Source organism: Cimex lectularius, unplaced genomic scaffold, assembly GCF_000648675.2.
Source record: "Cimex lectularius strain Harlan isolate CLEC.00 unplaced genomic scaffold, Clec_2.1 scaffold1, whole genome shotgun sequence".
NCBI lineage: Eukaryota > Metazoa > Arthropoda > Insecta > Hemiptera > Cimicidae > Cimex > Cimex lectularius.
In genome coordinates this window covers 4,236,348-4,253,068 of record NW_019392813.1, presented here as the reverse complement: position 1 = coordinate 4,253,068, position 16,721 = coordinate 4,236,348, and the positions used below count along the sequence as shown (strand labels likewise).

Sequence of the window (16,721 nt, the reverse complement as noted above, 5' to 3'; positions counted from 1 at the left end):
GAAAAAGATGTTCAGATAAGCCCACCATTGAAAATGACGAAATTCGTTTTCATAAATTGTTTGCGTAAAGATAGGTTTGTTTAATTAGCTGATAGAGGGTTTTACTATTCGTTTGAGAAGAAATATTAGAAAAATCAATATCCACATACAGCGATAGGACCGGAAGCAAATTAACTTTTAATTGCAGAAGGCCCAATTAGCTGGGGGAATTTTGGAAAGGAGTCGGCCACTAATGAAATGAAAGGGGGCAATCAAAGGGTTTGGGGCCGTTTCGTGGAAGGGGCTGTAATTACAAACCTCGCCGGCCGAATGTCCGACTTCAGACCAAACTTCGCCACATCATTAGCGAATTAGTTTTGGACCGGCCGGGATAGTTCAAAAGGAGAAAAGGGAAGCGAAAAAAATGTAACAGATTATAATCACTCATTAAACACGAATTAAGGAGATGAGTGTTCTTGCCCATCTCAACAGTTGCTCTTGTTCAAAAGTTACACAACTCGAGAAACTTTACTACAAATCCGACAACACGCCGAGCCATTTAAGGACAAATGTCTCTAAATACCGGAAGATATAATTATTTTTATAAACATGATTGCAGCCTGTCTGAAAATCAAACCTTTGTTTAAAAAAAATCAGTGGGGCAGACCCAAAGAATACTGTTCACAGGATTTCCCTTTGGAGATCACTTGAGAAGAATAAAGTGGCATGGTTCGCTCAAGCCTGGAAATATCTGTAGGACAGGTAGACGATTGCAAGGAGAATGGAATGTAGGATTTCGTAAGGTTGTATTGTAACAATCGATTGTGTTAAGTATCGTAAACGTGCTTTATTCAGGAATATAGATAGATTATATAAGAGCCGGCCTCACGACCAGTATTAGTCTATTGTTCATCTCCATTTTTCTTATCTCCTCGTTAAACTTGAAGCTTTTTACCAGACCTCAAACTTTTTCAAGGACTCCCATATGTATACTTCAGGCCATGGCTTTTCCTCTTCCAGGATTAGGAATCTCAGCTTACATTTGATTTTGGCATGTCTTTGGACCAACAGAGGACGTGTTCTTCTGTTTCTTCGTCTGGCAATATCTGCAAAGGCTTGATTCTGCCACCTTGACTCTATACATATGCCTCCGGCATCAGTCTATTTAGCAGTCCAACTATTATTCAAGTCCTAGCACGTCCTAGATTTAGTATTTTTGCCGTTAGTTTCTGTGATGGGCCTTTGATAAACTTTTCACTGTATCTTTCCCGGGCTATATTCTCACAGATTGCAGGAGCTTCTCGTTAAGCTTGAGGCTTTTTACCAGACCCCAAAGTTTTTTCAAGGGTTCCCGTATCCTTCAGGCCTTGGTTTTTCCTCTCCCAGGATTAGGAATCTCAGCCTTCGTACCAACAGAGGATGAGAGCTGTTTCTCCTTCTTCTTGGCAATAACTGCACCGGCTTGTTTCTGTCACTCCTAGTTTATGCATATGCCTCCGGAGTCTTTAGGTCCAGTGAGCAGTCGAACTATTACTCTAGTCCTAGCCCATCCTATATTTAGTAGTTCTGCTGTTAGTTTCTGCTTTGATAAACTTTTTCGCATGCCTCTGTCCGACGATACATGCCCATTGAGCAGAGGAGGGCCACAAAAGGATTCAGGGCAATATTTGTCCTCATTGAACTTTCCTTGGCCAGTTTAACGGCTTCTTCGTTGCCTCTCTCCCCAGTGTGCCATCCCCCAGACAAGGGTAATTTTGTTATTTTTCCCAATGCCTGACAGGGGTATCCTGGAATATAAGAACACAGCAGTCTTTAAACACAAGATAAGATACTGTTATACCTTGGTGGTAGGCAGTAATCAAATCTACACGACAAAATTGATATGCTACATCTGACCTTCTCGTCCCGTGGATCCAATTTTCAAGATAAGATTAAATTGCATGGGAACGAAGGGAAATCCAAGCAGCGTCGACCTGTTTACCATGCCTACTGATCAGAGATGAAAGGGGCGGCGTAAACAAGTCCGTGTGGTGAACGGAACCGGCCCATCCTAATTCAAGCCCGACAAATCACCCATTCATGACAATTGGGCCAAACAAGAGCCGGAGAGCAAGATTGCCTTCAATTGCCGGAGCTCCTGTTGTTCAAAATCTATTCCAACCCTTTTTCAGAGCCACGCCTCTGCGTCGGCCAAATAGAAATGTATCTCTTTCTAATTAATTTAAAAGCAGAATCGTATTCCAATCTCATTCCGTCTATTTACCTATTCATTGATACATCACGGTCATTATAACAACACTTTGTACCATTCTGGAACAATTTTGAGAATCAATGGAAAGAGCTGTTAAATAGTTCTTTTATTTCGTCTGTAATCAATTGATCAGTTGATTAGTCATGTGTTATTTTTTCTATCATAACAAAAATCAATTTTCTTAACTCAACCTTGTGAGATCTATCGTCACTTTAGGCGCAATAGCTCGGCCGATAAAGTAAAACAGATAAGAAATCAGAGAGAACTCACAAAATTACAGATACTCGCATGCGATTGTATAATGAAACCAATGAGAATTTGTCCCACAACTGATAGGGAGAAAATATTGCGATTAACCCCCTCCAGCATAACTAGCACAGCACAGAAATCTATTATTGACATCATCAAAGAGAAACCTCTAACAGGGCATGAACTGGATGTTTGAGCTCAAACAAATTTAAGCTTAAAAAAACGGGAAAGAGAGAAATCTACGTTGAGAGCCACCTGGCGGTTCACTGACGAGTATGGAACGCAGGAAGGTATGGACCTGAAACCAAATAATCAGAACCAATGGGAAAATAACCCACATTATCAAGGCTGAAATCGACGCAATCGAGAGACATACCCAGTTATATTTTAACATACCAGATAGCCAAACAGCATTCAAATGCTGAATTGCAAAACTGAACTAAATAGATTAGGTTTACAAAATAAAGTCACCCCCCCCCCGCTGGGTCCCAGGCCATGTGGGAGTAGAGAGTAACGAGAAAGCCGACGACTTTGCAAGGAAAGGGGCTGCTATATCGATAATGATAGCTATTGAACTCTTAGTATCTCAGAAAAAAGACAAAACAAAAATGAGAAAACAGAGGAATTTACTCATTGGACATAAACAATCTAAGAACCTTCTAGCAATCTTTGTTCGAAAAGAAACATTTACGATAAGAAAACCTAAATGGACTAAAGGAATGATTGTAAAAAAATTAGGTAACCAAACTTTGTGGCGAAGACCAAAGAAGGAAAGACTTGGAATCGCCATTCAAACCAATTGTGGCCAAGGTCATCACGATATTACGAGAAATAACAACAAGACGTTCAGAAAGAAATGGCAGATGAAGAAAGCCGACACTTTGCAAGGAAAGGGGCTGCTATATCGATAATGAGAGTTATTGAACTCTTAGTTTCTCAGAAAAAAGACAAAACAAAAATGAGAAAACAGTAGAATTTACACATTGGACATAAACAATCTAAGAACCTTCTAGCAATCTTTGTTCGAAAAGAAACAACATTTACGATAAGAAAACCTAAATGGACTAAAGGAATGATTGTAAAAAAATTAGGTAACCAAACTTTGTGGCGAAGACCAAAGAAGGAAAGACTTGGAATCGCCATACAAACCAATTGTGGCTAAGGTCGTCACGATATTACGAGAAATAACAACAAGACGTTCAGAAAGAAATGGCAGATGAAGAAATGAGACTTGGAAACGTAGAAGAAGACATAACAATCAATCCAGAGGAGAATAGTACCAAGCAAAGAACACAGCACGACACTGGGGAGGCAGAGGCTAAGGAAACATCTGCAGAGAGGCTAACAGAACCAATGAAGAAAATACAAGGGTGCTATGCCCAAGAAAGAAGCAAAAACCAGCAATGCGGTATTCTCCCTCGAGAAAGTGAATGAAGTGTGGATAGATAAATTACATTATATACAAAATTGATTATTAGGGGGATATTTGTATACTATAACAATAAGAAAGATATCGATGTAGAGATAACCCTGTATATTAGCCTTTTTGTTGTAACCAGAAGTTGGCGGTTACATCGTGCCTTTTTTATATTGTACCCACAAGGATTTTTATTCGATTTAAGATCGGGGTCTTATCCCAAACTGTAACAGAATGCATCAAACTTGTATAAAAAAAATTTAAATGCGTTTTATAGAATTTTTTAGGACTAGAAATCCTTTCCCGCTAATAAATTACATTCATTCTAGGGAAAGTAAGTTCTTCAAAATTGTCAATAACCATATTCATTTTGGCGCAGTTTTCCCATAAGAATCCGGTCCCTAGTTGAGTAGAAATTTGGGATTTGACAACAGCGAAAGCTCTGGGAAACATCTGAACATGTATCTGACTGTCAGTCCCTAGTAAAATCCTCTATTTTGTCAGTGGAAAACCAGTCACAAACATGGTTTGAAAAATGCTGACAGTTTGGGTTTGGATCGTGATGGGACAAACCTATTACAGGCAAATTTTAACATGTGTTAATTAATTATAAAATCCTCAGTATGAAAAAACAGCCATTTTAAAGCGTTTTATTAGAAAACAAAATTTATTCGCGGACAATTTCTCAATTGATAATTTATAGGTGGATGTTTTCCCCCATAGAAGGGGGCCTGTTAATGGGCTTTCGGAAACAGGAGCAGTGACATTTCGGCCCGGCACCCCTCTTTTATATTAATAGGCTGAGTTATTACAACACAATAACACCTTCTGGAAGGGGAGAACTTAACCAGAAAGAAACAGTTAATTATCTTAAATAAAGTACTTTTTTAATGCTACATTCAATAAAATAAAAACGTTTGTTTGTACATAGCTGTAGAATTTTATTTAATCGAAAAACCCAGATCAAAACAGCGTGAATAAGCGGACCAAACTACACGTTGATCTCCTGGTAGACTGATTTTCTGAGAAAACTGAGAAAACTTATGACTTTTTAGCTTAAGGTGAGCAGGTAGTAAGGTCATCCTAGTACGTTTATCATCACTGTTTTGGTCTATCACGTATTTAAAACTTTCGTCATCATCATGGGTATGTGTGTCCGTTTTTACACATTTGAAGTTTTATGTTGGGGACCGCGGTAGCCGAGTGGTTAGCATGACAGACTCTCACGCCGCGGTCGTGGGTTCGATTCCCACCGTCGCCTCTGGCCCTTTTTTCCCGATAACCCCCAATTTGAACACACAAGAATTCGTACCATGGCTAATATGCAAGATCATAAGGCTAATAAAAAAAAATAAAAAAAAAAGTTTTCTAACTTCCCAAATTCACCATTAAAGTTGGTAAAATTCCGAAACGCTTCTAGGGGAGAAGATCATCACGGCCAAAAAACACTATTTTTCTGTAAAGAGTCTAAATGTTAGTTTGATCTACTTTGATCATTTTGGTCTATTCTTGCTAGTTTAGACTGTCAGATCAGTCATTCAGTGAACGGTCTTAGTGATTTTTGGACATCATATCCTTTTATACACGTAAATAAATCTTGTTTAAACCAGTTTAATCCTGTTTTACTTTACTATCGTTAGCAAACATAAAAGAATACATACTTCTCAGCCAAGCATAGAATAATAGGTAAAGGGTCGAAACATCAAATAGAAGATAAAACAAGCTGAGGTGAAATAACTGCAAAAAATCGTAGTATTAGTGTAGTAATTTTTATTCATAATATTTATTTAATTCATTATTCTTTGTATGTAAGGTCTTGGTTGAAATGAAAACTTATGCCACGGCACATGACACTAACTTTTTCTCTTCAACCAAGATCTTACATACAAATAATAGTTAATTGAAAGAAGTAATTTGGTCAATCAGACCACTAAATATAATGGATATTTATTTTACTTGTATTATAACAATCGTGTTGGTTTGTCTTTCCTTGCTGGGTTTTGGCATCTCGACATCTTCAGTGTCTCTGATAAGCAGACACAAATGATCGATATCGACCAAAATTTTAAATTTATGACCCTGAAATAACATCATTAAACTAAAAATGACTAATAGTGTTTTTTGTTTTTTTTTAATTAAAAAAATTGTCCTGTATTCGTTCAATTATTCAAAAACAATTCTTTCAACAGAATTTTCATACTAACTTTTTGTTAAAATACATACTAATTATTCTAATTATTTCCAGGCTTGTATTTAAATACCCCTGAATCACTTCTTCCCATGGTAATGGAACTAATTTAGTTTCCCCCTTTCTTCCTTAAAGTTGGATCGGAAGATAGAAATAAATTCCAATCAAGCATGACACGAGGGGGAGGGATTTGTTGCCAACTAAAAAAGAACCCTCCCAACTTTACTATGCATAGAATTTGCATAAGGATAATTAAAAGTTCCGTCGAAAGGGACCCCACCAAGAAAATTTAAATAAACCTCTTAAATGGCAAAATTTAGAATTGTATAACTACTCGTGACCGTCGTATATTTAATAAACAACCGGCCAATTGACCTTTAACGCATTTAAGGCCTCTAGAATCTCAGGTATCTTTAAACTAGCAGTTTATTTATAACAATTATCAATAAAAAAGTTGTTTTAAAATTGTTGAATCATAAATATTTTTGTATAAATATTTTCAGGGATGCTGACTTAGCAGTTGCATACCCTCCTGGCTCATTTAGCTGATTCAAACTTCTCTCAAGTTTCGTACGTGTAACATCTCATTAACCCGTATAATGTAATAATTCATTAAATTAAAAAATAAGATTGTGTTTTTAAAAAAGCCGTTCGTCGTTAAACGACCGATAATTGGCGCTGACGATAGGACTAGTTGAATTTCATGGCGTAGGAAATTTCATTTTAACGATTAACTACCAGGACGTGAGTACTTGTGAACTTTTATTCACAAGTATTTATGAAGTGACGTTAAGCTGGGAATAAGAATCTCCACATAATCCTTAATCAACGCAGAACACATCATGACCCTGGGACTTCCTGTAGGATCTTTAGAAAGTTATAAAAATTAATAACATAATTGAATCCTTTAAAACCTTAATTGTCGAGGACGATAAACTAACAAACGTCGGAAAAAATAAATAAATAAATATACAAAAATCGGCTACTTTACAAGAAAATAAAATAAAAATCTCCATTATCATACACGAAATATATTGTTGTTGTTATTTTATTCTATCGCAGTTAGTACCATATAATCACCGTTATACCATATATTCAGAATAATTTTAGCCCCGTTGGAATCTATTGAAAATTTTAATGTAAAAAATTCCTTAGATTAGAACGATGACTGAAAACAAAACACAAGTAAAAAAGATCACATACTTATTACGATAGATATTGTAATTAATGTTAACCACAATTCTAGTCATAGAAGTAATTAATTTAATAATAAAAAATGGAAATACATACAATTACATAATAAGCTAGATTAATATTTTTTCAACATTCTAAAAACAATTAATTATTCTTTTTATCTAAGGTTTTTTAAAATCAATCAAAAACCTTAAATTAAAATGTGTGGTGATTAGTGACCGTTAATCGATAATTATTCAGAAATCGTGTAATGCGGTCTGGTGTGATGTAGGTTTCAGAAAAACATTTTCTTTAACGTGCCAAATTAAAAGGAATAATTAATTGGAATAATTAATATTGTCAATAATGAAAGCTAAGCAAATATGGAATAATTCTAGAAACATGTGTAAATAAGTCCTTCTTTACATTTAAGAATACTGTGTATAAACAAATGAAATGGTTACTTACCTATGGGGAATGCTTATCTCCCATTATTACAGACATTTTCGTTAATGAAATTTTCAATGAATTACAGAAAGGTTCAGGAATAAGGATAGAATTTATTAAAAAAATATGTTGATGATACAATTCTTCCAATATATAAAAATGATGTTGCCCAGTTGATGGAAGAATGTAAAAAAATCACATAAAGAAATAAAGTTTACCTTTTTTGGAACTTTACCCTTTTGAGATGTAAAAATTAGTAGAAATAATAACACTTTTTATATTAATATTTATAAAAAAATGTGAATGTTCTGTTAGAAGTCACGATAGCTCAAGCGGTAGAGCAGCGGCGTATTTAGCCGAAAGTCGTGGGTTCGAATACGGCTCGTGACACTAACTTTTTCATTTCAACCAAGACCTCACATAAAAAGAATAATTAATTGAAACAATTAACTTGGTCAATTGACCACTAAAAGTAAATGGTTCCGTTAGAATGTTAAACTATTTTTCATGAAATCAATTACATCAAGAATGAACTATTATAACAAACATGGTACAAAAAATACTTAAAGGAGCATAATTTATCACAAAGAATATTTTAAAAAATAGTTGCATTAGTTAAGTATAATAATTGCACTGAAAAATTAATTTTAGTTTAGTTGATAAAAAAAGTAAATTTTGCAATAATCAGTGTAATAATAATAAAGAAAGTGATAATGATGAAAGCAAAAAATATATACGTATTGTACACATAGAAGGAATTATAAAGATTTGTAAAAAAGAAAATTTAATGGAACAATTTAATTTTTATCATTATTTCAAAAACAAAATTATTTATATTCTTCCACCTATAAAAGATTATACAGACAACCTTCTTAAAAACAAAGTAGCGTATAAAGTTATGTGCTCATGTAAAAAAAACCATATGTTGAAAAAACTTTACAAATCTTAACAAAATCGATTAAACCAACACAAAGGAAATATTCATAAAGAGTTTGTCAAAACATATTAACTCTAACCGCACAATGAATTTGGAAAAATAAAATACCAATGAAAACCGAATGAATACTGTGGCTAGTGAATGCGAATATAAATATGCAAAATAATAGAAGTATTAACGTACAAAAAGAAAAAATAAGATTAGTTCTGTAACATTTTAGATTTATGTAAATTATTTGAACAAGTAGTACTGGGTACGGATCTTTATTAGTCTAAAAGAATATTTGACATCAAACAAAATACATACACAAATATACAACATAAACAAAATACAAATATAAATACCTGAAAGAATAAATAAAATTACACGTTATGTTACCACACTTAAATAACCACAATACCGAACCCTTATATTAAACAACAAAATAACAATCCACTGTAACCATCTTCCACTGGTTACTTACAGAGTTAGAGGATAGATCTGGTAGGTGATGGCGGGACGTATGAATATTTACATTTATATATGAAAAATAAGAATTCAGATTAAGAAATTAATTATAAAATAAATATAAAATATTACACACACACAATTATATATATATATATATATATATATATATATGTATGAAGAAATAATAACACTTTGTGGCAATTTTGTAATGTGTGGTACGAACTTCCGTAAAAAGCTACGTTTTGAGCAATAAAAGGAAAAATCCAAAGCAAAGCCGAAATTATCCGACATAAAAATTTCAACGATTGGAATAGACTAAAGGTATTTTTTTATTTCAAAATTTTCTAGCGTCCAAAATTCCAGTATTTTCTCAGAAATATTGAACAAACGATGCAATAAAAATCCATTAGAACATTTGAACGGAATTATACAACTCTTTGGAGCATAATCAAAATTGTATACCAAGAATAATTCTAGTTCAGAAAATGTTAAATATTATGAAAAGGTAATTGTGTTCCATAAGAAATTTTAGAGACCCTTTAAGAAACGAGGTAGCAACAAGAAATCCTAATTGAAGTAGAAAAACGCATGAGAAACGATTTTCAATATTTAACATTTACAAATCAAAACAAATTTGATCCAAATTTTACTAGGCCAAAGCCAATTGCAAAACCCCATGTAGGAAAACGACCAACTATAACTACCAAACAATACACGCCTTTCAACACATTCCCACGTCCGTTTGGACAAAATAATTTTCGACAAAATTACGTACAAAACGATAATAACCAAAATATTAATAACTTTTAGCCTACCCCTACGAGTATTTCCACAACAAATACCGCGAATCAAAAATATAACCAATTGGATTTATCAACTAAAAATCTATATGAAAACGAACCTACTATAACGGATGAATGTCAAAATGAATTTTACAAATTTTGATGATAACCTCCCTTACATAATTGCCCCGTAAACTAATTTTAATTGACACTGGAGTCACATGCTCTTTTGTACAAAAAAACTGGAGTAAACTAATTAGTAATTTTAGAACCGATTTATTGAAAACTCCCTTCGGAGTGAAGACAAGGGACTGCAGTTCAATGGAAAATTTCAATAACAATACAGTTTTATTTTTTTCAATTTTCGTTATAATTCTGATATTTTATTAGGATAACTTCCTTCAAAACAAAGTGCAAAATTAGATTATGACAATAATAAATTATAAGTCAATATAAAGTCGATGAAGATTTATTATCACGCAACGAGTGGTCAAAGGGACGATTCAGCGGGCACGCCAAAAGGTGACAAATCCGATTCATCTCGCTTTTATCTCAACCCGGAGAAAGATAAGATAGTTAAAATAAGGATTGCAAACATAAAAGACGGGGAAGTGATTTTACCCGAAGTAAATTTGGATGTTGCCGAAATTTGAGAAGGAATTGTTCAAATAAAAATTCTGGAAAGTTTTCGCCCAATTATAAATAAAACAAATTGGTCAATAAAGATCGAATTACGTAAACCAATAATAGTATGAAGTTTAAATAATTTTATAATAAAGAGTTTGAGAAAACTTTTAATAATTTTTACGTCCATTTGATTAGAAAAGGGTGAAAAAATATTAACATCATGAACGGAGAAGAAATATTAGCAACGCAAAAATTCGAAATAAAACCAACGAAACACAAGAAGCTGATAAAGTTATTGACGAATTTTTTTGATAATAAAGAATGTACTATAGTCAATCAATCGATAATAAATGTTGATGAACAAGAAAATAATAATTACAAATTATAGAAAATGACGATGATGATGTAACTGTTCATTCAAATATTTTAGGAAACACTACTATATACCATAATCGATGGACTAATAAATTTTAACAAAAAAACAAATTGTGTTTTCTGGTACGATATAGCTCAAAGAAATCAAACATAATTAAACCTTTTCAAAATGAGAATAATAATTCCATTTAATTAATCCACATTTGCATTTAGTAGTCATAATTTACATTATTAATTATTTGAATTAATTATACTTTTTATCGAAGTTCTTGCTAGAGATGAAAAAGCTAGGATTACGAGTGGGATTCGAAACCAAGATCTTCGGCTTAATAGAGTAGGCGTAAAAGACTTAGGAAATGTTAAGATTCAGATTAAGAAGATTAAGATTCAAACTATGTGTAGTTTATCGTTACATTAATTAAGACATACTTATGTTAATGTAAACCAACTAAACGAGATCAGAAATTAGTGAAGTTCTAACAAAAAAATATTTACTAATGATGGTTTGAAATAAAATTGAAGAAAATGGTAGAAAAAATCAAGAAAACACCGAAAAATCATTTCGTCATAGAATGAATTTAACTGAAAATTTATTACCTGGTTATGCTCGTAATAACACATCAAGACCAAAAGTAGGTGAAAAAATTATTAATTAAATTTTAATCTATGACTAAATGATTTACCGCTCTTTTAGTGAGTTTTATAACCATGATAATTAAATACTCTGTATTAAAACTATATTTGATGACCTATAATTTCGTTACATTCAAACAAGTTAGTTGAAAATGTAACGATGAACTAGATTATCAACCTGCTGGATACAAGAAGTCTTTTGAGAGGATCTTCGGAAGAGGTCAAAACAGAGAAAACTTCCTTAAATTAATATATAATAATTCCCTATTAAGGTTTAAAGTAAGATATTCAATTTTTGGTGTAATTATTGTTTTTCATGTTTTAATTGTTTGTTTATATGATACTAAAACAGGCCCTGAAGATGACAGTATAAAACTGCGAAAACCGTAAGGAAGTTTTCTCTGTGTTGACCTCTTCCGAAGATCCTCTGAAAAGACTTCAAGTAAGTTGAAATTAATATAACGATTTATCTCATTAACTAGTATATTGTTCTAATTAATTAAATGATAAAGTTTTGTTTAAAAAAAAATTTCGTTGTTAACCCATCAATTATTTATATTTAATGTGGGATGTTCACGGGCCGACTGACATCTGAAGTATGTTTTCAAAGTGCAGCTACAGACGCTAGCATTTCATTTGTACCTGAGGTTGTCAACTACTGAATACATATAAAACATACAATACAAAGATATTATCACCACCAGACCATAAAAGTCTGGTCATGCCCACTCCCCCAAGGTCTCGATATTCCTTGGTGCGTGGTCAAACCCATTCCTTTCTCGCCAATAATTTATTTTTACTCTCGAGACGTCACACACTCACAACAGATTACTTGATATTTCTCTGGGCGGGGTCTAACCCCTTCCTTTCACGGAAAGAAATTACAGGACACCTGATTTTGGGCCAAAGCCCGCATGGGTGCCCTATATGCAGAGAAAGGTTGCTCGTAATAGAGGCGTGTCATGCCTTGGCTCCATACAGAGAGCGTGTAGGATGCCGCCGGATTTAAGAATGGTTCTCGGACACGGTAGCGAGTTTCAGGGTCCCCTGTTCCGCTTTTTAGAGGAATTGGAAATTTTTTATTGTATTGTATGACTGAGTGTATTTATGAGAGTGAATGGGGAGGGGCTGATGGTGGAATAGCATCCCCATCGTCCCTCGAGCTGTGTACGTGACTCGGGTCGATGGCGGAATATTTATTAAAGTACCCGATCGACCCCAATTAGATTAGTCATTGTATGCAGGTCGATGGAAGAATAATGAGTACTCCATCTACCAAATAGAATGAATGGATATAGGTGTGAATGTATTTATTTGTGTGAAGGCGAATTGAACGTGTGTTGTAATATTTCCCATGCACTCGGAGCAGAAATGACCAAGCTGTCGGATGCCCCTTGAAAAAAAAAAAAATATATATATNGCTCCATGTCACTTTAACTCCCTCAGAGTACTCGATATTTATAGACTTTCCTGTAAAGTCATAAATAGGGGTTCCAAAATAAACCTACATATATAGCAATGAAGAAAAGGTTAGAATACTAAACTTTCGGTATAATATAAACTCTAAACTATTTCAGATTTATATAATGTTTGTTCAAAACCGTCATAAAAAACGGGCGAGAATCATTTCCCAGATTACTTTTTAATAAGATTTCCTGTATTTGTTTATAACCTGCAATGTGGCATATAACTGAACTAAAATTCTTTAAGAAGTTTTTATAGTCTTTTACAATAAAGTTTGATGTATTTATTTTGTATTAAACTGCTACAAAACGCTTTCGTGTAAGAAAATTAATAAGGAACTTCAGGGGAAGTGGTCGTTGTTGCTAAGTGCTAATAGGTTTGGAGTACTTATAAGACTTTAACCCTCAACTTCTTAGCAACTCCTTAGGTGATTGATACATACTTTCCGGTAGCCGTGGCACGGAATTAAACACTTGAACCTGCCCTGAATCTATTCGTAAATAAGTCGAATCTCTTGTCGAGAATTCTTTCCCTGATTTCGCTCTTTTTGTTTGCCTTTTTTTGAAAAGCCAAACTCGTTCGTAATCATTGTTTGTTGTGTAGTCGCTCCGAGCAAATGTTTGTTCAGAGTTTAACGGGTGTTACATTTCGAATAACATGGACGCAATTTCTTATCAGTCGTAAGCGCGTCAGTGTAAAATCTTCCTCTCAATGACTCTCGATCTTCGACGAAACAGCTACTGTCCCACCAACAATTCCCAACATTTTATAACCTGTGACAAAATCAGCTATATTTCGCGTCGAAAACTAAAAAAAAAATTATAAATAAAATCGACAAAAAGTAACTCGCATTTTAACTGTTTATATTTATATATTTTTAATTATTAACTAATGACCGACTGAGTGGGATAATTTCTTTTATAAGAGAGTAAACAGTCAATGAGATATGTTAGCAAATGAAAGAGCAATAATTAAAAAAAAATATTTATCAAGATTAACGCCCCATGTTAACAAGGATTGTTTGACAATTATTACGAGACCTCAACTACTTACATCACATGATTTGAAGAAGTGCCGTTCAATCGGCGCAGAATGAATGAAATATTTTCAAGAGGAATCACCGCGGATTTACAACAAAATCCTCAAAGGATAAAAGGATCAACACACATTGTTGATCGTACATGTAACAACATTTTGTGGTACTAAAACTCAACCAATGTTACAACTACATAAACATAAATCGTAAATTGATCAACGTGTCTTTGTGAAAACAATATATATTAAATATTTATTTTACAATGTATCAGGAACCTTTTTTATAAGGAGTGTCGACAATCCAAAGGCACCCATTTCGTGTTGTTATTAAGAAGGTAAAATAATAAATATTAAGCTAAATTAAAAGTTTGAATGAATTATCACTTGAATTTTACATACATGAAAGAGAACTATGAGACCTTCTAAATTTAGCCATAATCTTGCATGAGCAATAAGAAATTTATCAGATATTTCTGAGACGGAAACTCTTTTGCAATATGTAATAAAAAATATATATCTTAGAAATGACAATAACATGAATTTCTTTTCTTTTCTACTACCACCTTTATCCACCTTTAAAAAAGCTGTCTGATGAAGACGTTTATCTTTTTGTATCTCTCACTCACTCACTCACTCACTCACTCACTCACTCACTCTCTCTCTCTCTCTCTCTCTCTCTCTTTCACTCACTCACTCACTCACTCACTCTCTCTCTCTCTCTCTCTCTCTCTCTCTCTCTCTCTCTCTCTCTCTCTCTCTCTCTCTCTCTCTCTCTCTCTCTCCCTGTTTAAACGTTCTCTAAACTCCCAAACTGCATGCGGAAATGTAATAAAATAGAAAGTTTTAAAAAACAATTAAAAACTCGGCTACTTTCAAACGATTTTGTAAAAAAAATTAAACAAAAAATGTTCTTTTATTTTTATTATGTTAATTACTATTTCTATTTTAATAACTAAGTTTATATATATTTCATTACTGTTATAAGAGATGCAGAAACTAAGGTTAATTCAATTTAAAACTATGCTTAATTTAAATCATAATACTGTCTGACATTTTAATATCCCTCTGTTAGTTGTAAATGCCCTGTAAAAGAATGTTCAGTTATTTTACTTTGTTCTGAAGAAATTTTGTTTTATTTTGAAAAGCAAAATTTAATTATTTAGTTAATGTTATGTTATTTTTCGTTTGCCTTCTTGTTAATATGTAAACAGATTATGTAATATTATACAATGAATTGGTCAAAGTGTAAAACCAAGGAATATTTTTGTTTTATGTACTTCTAAAAGATTGAGTAGAGCAATTGTAAAAATAAATCTGTACTTGTCTTTAGATGCAAGAGTGGTCCTCCAAATCTTGAGAGATTATGTAAATAAATCGATATCAATCAATGAATCAATCTCTCTATTTATCTCTCTCTTGTTTTCCCTGTATATCTCTCTCTCTTTCTCTCTCTCTCTCACTCTCTCTCCCTCTCCTCCTCCTCCTCCTCCTCCTCCTCCTCGGTTTATTTATTTGTATGCCTTTTATCTTCCTATCTGCCTATATAATCTAATAGATATATTTTTCTATGCCCATTGCTCTCTCTCTCTCTCTCTCCCCAACTTCTTTCTTTCTATTTTTGTTCCTCTTTATTTCGAATTTCATTCCCCATCTAACTATATTCTATTCTATCAAATTCCTTAACAAAGCTGCCTTTTTTCCGTTTTCTCTCTCCCCTCACCATCAGTTTCTCATTTTCTCACACTCTGTTCTTCCCCTTATTCTTCCACCTTCCCATCATTTACCATTTACCTACGTATTTTTCTAACTATCAATTTACGTACTTATCTATATAATCAAATCGATATATTTTTCTGTGTCTCTTTCCGACTGTNTCTCTCTCTCTCTCTCTCTCTCTCTCTCTCTCTCTCTCTCTCTCTCTCTCTCTCTCTCTCTCCCCAACTTCTTTCTTTCTATTTTTGTTCCTCTTTATTTCGAATTTCATTCCCCATCTAACTATATTCTATTCAATCAAATTCCTTAACAAAGCTGCCTTTTTCCGTTTTGTCTCTCCCCCTCACCATCACTTTCTCATTTTCTCTCTCTGTGCCCTTATTCTTCCACCTTCCCATCACTTACTATTTACCTACGTATTTTTCTAACTATCAATTTACATACTTATCTATAATCAAATCGATATATTTTTCTGTGTCTCTTTCCGACTGTCCTCTCTCTCTCTCTCTTTCTCTTTCTTCTCATTCTCCTCCTCTTCCCCTCCTCGCTCTATTTATTTATCTATCTTTTAACCTCCTACCTGCCTGTATAATCTAATCGATATATTTTTTGTGCCCATTGCTCTCTCTCTCTCTCTCTCACTCTCTCTCACTCTCTCTCTCCCCTCTCCTCCTCCTCCTCCTCAGTTTATTTATTTGTATGCCTTTTATTTTCCTATCTGCCTATATAATCTAATCGATATACTTTTCTATGCCCATTGCTCTCTCTCTCTCTCTCTCTTTCTCTCTCGATTTGTGACATTCATGATTGTTTCTAATGTGTTTAGTGACCGTTAGTTAATGATTATTTGGCCCTGAAGATGACCTCAATAAAGATCGAAACGTTGGCACGATAAAGAAAATGTTTTTCTAAAACCTACGCCAAATCAGACCGCATTTCTCGATTTGCAAATAATCATTGTTTCTAATCGAAGAAACTGTGGATTATACACATTTGGAGGT

The 16,721-nt window shown here is 33.6% G+C and overlaps 1 protein-coding gene across 1 annotated transcript in view; it reads right to left on the bottom strand.

Annotated features, from left to right (window-relative positions):
• Positions 1 to 16,721, bottom strand: part of LOC112127381 — a 683,298-nt gene that overhangs the window by 523,006 nt on the left and 143,571 nt on the right. The gene's annotated exons all lie outside the window — the stretch shown is intronic.